Here is a 4,247-nt window from a genome sequence, read left to right on the forward strand (position 1 = left end):
CATGTGAGCTTATCCTGTCCCACGCGTCCCAGCGCCTCAGCCTGTGGCCATGGCTTCTTTGTACATCACCAGATCTGCCCACTGGGTTGGACAGGAGGAGCCTATCACAGGGCTGCTCTCAGGTCCGCAGGTAATAACAACGGACGTTGACTGGCACCTACTGTGCGCCAGCGCTGAGCTTCTGCCGTCAGCACAATGAACCTGCACGCTGGCCACTGTCCTTGTCCCCATTCACCAGAGGCTGAGCCGGGACATGAAGAAGCCCGTCATGAAGAAGATCATGTGCTTCCCTATATGCCCCCTCAGCCAGGAAGGTAGCTGAGCCCCAGAGTGCACCCAGTGAACCACGGTGATCACTCGGTGACAGCAGGTGGTGGCCCTCCCCCTCACTGCTGCTCATAAACACAGGCTTGGCTCACGCACCCTGGGACTCTGGGCCCACTCCTGAGCTCAGGACTGGATGCCACCCAGCAGGAGCTGGAACTGAGGCAGGGGATACCTGGCAGAGCCAGGACACAGAGGGAGGGGCTGTCATTAGAGTGGGCGCCCCCACCCTGGGGACTCTGACTGCTGGAGGCAGAGAGGGAGGGAAAGAGGGAGGCTCTTCTCCAGCCTCCTGCTGGCTGTGCTGCCTGAGCCCTCTGGGGTGTGTGCGTGTGCGTGTGCGTGTGCGTGTGTGTGTGTGTGTGTGTGTGTGTGTGAGAGAGAGAGAGAGAGAGATAGAGAGAGAGAGAGGGGGGGAGGGAGAGAGAGAGAGAGGGAGAGAGAGAGAGAGAGAGGGAGAGGGAGAGAGAGGGAGGGAGGGAGAGGGAGAGAGACTCAGGTGTGTATTAAGGTGCTTCAGAGAAACTCAAGCAACAGTTAATGAAAATGTTTACTGACCTCCGAATGGAGCCAGAGACTCCTTAATGCCTCTGTGGCCTCTGAGGAGGGGTCCTCTGCTGACTCACCCCGGGTTCTTGAGGTTCTCGGAGGTGCGGGCCACCAGGCCTGCCCTGCACCGAATTGGCCTCCCCTGTCCTCCACCCTGGGCTCCTGAGGGAGGCAGGTAAGAAGGGCAAGATGGAGACCAACCCTGCAGTGGCCTGGGGAGACCTTGTCCTCCTCTGGCATGATGGCCTTTCTCTTCAGGCAGGGCGTGGTCAGGGCGCGCAGCCTGCTTTTGCTGAGCAGTGCTTGCTCAGGCTCAGGTTGAACTATTGATTGAAGGCTTTGCTTTGGGAAGGGCTGGGGTGATTTAAGCGTGTCTGTGAGCGGGTCCATGATGTCTGCTTGCCCTGATTCTAGATGGAAAACAATCAGACAAGGACTTTGCTCACACGACTCTGGCTTTTATATTGAGTGTGTTCTAGGTCCACATAAAATACATAGAGCTGTGATGGCTGTGAGCCAGCGTGATGGCTGTGAGCCAGCGTGATGGCCTTCACTGTACAGAGCCTCAGGGATGCATGTGCATCCCTACATGCCCCCTGTCCTCACCCAGGAGCAGGAAGGCCCTGAGAGGCAGGCAGGGTGCTTGTTAGCCCGTCTCACCCACAGGGGAAGCGCCCCAGGCCTGGGGTCTGGAATCCCCTGCTCTGCTGAGGGACATTGGATGTCTGTGAATACTCTCCCACTAAATTGGCTGATCTTGCATTATGTGCGCTTTGGAAATAGCCATACTGACCCCTAATTTGGACAGTTGTCAACACAGTCTGAGACGCATGTTGGCCCTTGAATTCTGCAGCCATGGGACAGATCACTCAAATGGAGTGTGAATTTCAATGGGCATCAGAATCACTAGGAGCTTTAAAAATAGATCTGCATCTGGGTGCCACCCAGAGATTTGCTATTAACTGGCCGATGTTTAAAGCCCTCCAAGTGATCCTCACATACAGTGGGGCAGAGTGCCACTGGCTGAGAAGTGACCTGTTTTTGCATTTGGCCACCGGTTAAGGAAATGGCCTTTCCAGGTATTGGATAGTGAGGAGCGGGATCTCTCCTCAGTGATGCACCTGGTTCCTCAGGTGAAAGGAAAGAGGATGCCATTTGCTGTCCGCTAAGCAGGACTGAGCTGGGCTAAGACTGGGCCTTCACTGGGGGGAAGTTTACCAGAAAACCCCCATGGATGTTGCGGGACAGAGAGAGACTCGGTTGCTACCAAGAACACAGGAAAATCCCACCCACTTCCTTCCCCACCTGAAGTCTCAGAAATCGGGGTGCTCAGGAGTCTAGCCGGCTTGCTGCTGACCCTTGCCAGGGAGGATCAGCCCACTTTCTGGCCCCATGCTTGTGTGTGGGCATGGTGGTCTTTCCTGGCCTGGCTCTCGGCTGATGGATGACCACGGGCCTGGTGTGAGGAGCACAGAGGAAGCAGCACTGCAGGAAGAAGGGCCAGCAAGTCAGAGGACACAGCACCTGGGCTGGACCTTGGAGCTTGAGCTGCAGGAGGAGGGCCAGGACGGGAGGAGCAGGGACCCTCCCCTTCCCCTTCCTCCTCCTCCCCCTCCCTCCTCCTCCCTCCTCCCCCCTCCTCCCCCTCCCTCCTCCCCATCATTCCCCCTTCCCCCTCCCCCCTCCTTCCCCCTCCTCTCTCCTTCCCCCTCCTCCCTCCTCCCTTCTCCCTCCTCCCCCCTCATTCTCCCTCCTCCTTCCTTCCCCCTTCTCCCTCCTTCCTCCTCCTCCTTCCCCCTCCTCCCTCCTTCCCCCTCCTCCCTCCCCCCTCCTCCCTCCTCCTCCTTCCTGTCTTTATCTCCCTCCTCCTCCTGTCCCTCTCCCTCTCCCTCTCCCCCTCCTCCTCCTCCCCCATCACCCCTCCCAGTCAGAACTGCATGCTGTCCAGCTTTCTAGGGTCCCATTGCCTCACAGTCCTGTGTAGCTACAGAAAAGAAGGCTCATAGGGGTTCGGTGACGTGGCTCATGACGTGGCTCGTGACGTGGCTCGTGACCCACTGTGAATGAGGCTGCAGTAGCCGTCAGGACGTTGCCAGGACACCTGGCCCTGGCCCTGTGGTCCGCTTCCCATGGACGCCCTCAGCACCTGATTTTGTTGATTCCTCTCACCCTCACGAGGTGTCTTCATTTTTCAGTGTGGACACTTGATGCAGAGGTGTTAAGTAGCTCCCTGGGGTGGCCTCTGCTCTTGGCTGTGAAGCTATGGACCAGGCAGACCAGGGCAGCGCCCACCCTGCTGGGGCCTCGTGAAGGTGAGATGTGGTCACCTGGGCAGTGCATCCAGCCCAGAGCTGGGGTCCAGCAGGCTCCATCTGCACCAGGTGAACCCAGTGAGCAGGTCCAAGGGGGCAGTGCTGGGTCCCAGAGGCCTCGCAGCCTCCCCTGGGCCTGGGCCATACCCCAGGGGTGAGCGTCCTGTGGAGACTACTCTCTCTGCCAACGTGGGGAACTGGCAAAGTGGCAGTAAAAATGGCCACAGTGTAACCAGCAGGACCAGGGATCAGGCGATGATGAATTAAACGATGCTTCCAGCTCCATGGCTTCCCTGCGGCCCCCAGGAACACAGATCAGTATAAATAACTCACCTGGTACAGGAATACTGAGCCTGCATAGGAAATGCAGGGTACTAACAAATCCTTCTGTGAATCAAAGAGGGCACCTCAGTGCCAAGGAAGGGCCTGAACTCGGGGCCCCTGTCGTGGCTCAGGCCTCGCAAACCCCCTTCCCATCCGGGGCCCGTCCTGTCTGCTGAGGCCAGAAAAATCTCAGAAACATTCCTGTCCTCTCCTGGCCTCCTGCTAGTCTCTCCACTCACAGGGAGCACGCACAAACCCGCCTGCCACAGGGGATCGAGGGCATTTCACCCCCCCACGTACACACATGCACAATGCACACACACGTGCACACACATGCACACACACACGAACATGCACACACCCAAATGCACAGACACACACACATTCACATACTCATGCATGTGCACACACGCATACGCACACACACATACTCGGCATTACAGGAAGAGAAAGGCCCTCTCCCGAGTGCTACTTGGAACAGATTAAAAATACTTCAAGTTCTTTTTCAACCCCAAGGAGGGCAGAAGGCAAGTGGGCAGGAGGCAGGGTGGAAACAGAGTTGCCAGAGCCCCTGCATTGGAAACGGGGCTCCCTCTTTTGGCGGAGGAGCAGCTGTTACAAGATGAAAGGACCAGGATTTGTCCCTGCCGGGGCTTCTGCAGACCGCCATCTTTTGGTTTCAGGCCGGGGCGGCCTCCAGGCCCAAAGGCCACTTTCTGCTCTTTCATCAGGACGGTC

This window comes from Urocitellus parryii, unplaced genomic scaffold (assembly GCF_045843805.1).
Source record: "Urocitellus parryii isolate mUroPar1 unplaced genomic scaffold, mUroPar1.hap1 Scaffold_45, whole genome shotgun sequence".
Classification (NCBI taxonomy): domain Eukaryota; kingdom Metazoa; phylum Chordata; class Mammalia; order Rodentia; family Sciuridae; genus Urocitellus; species Urocitellus parryii.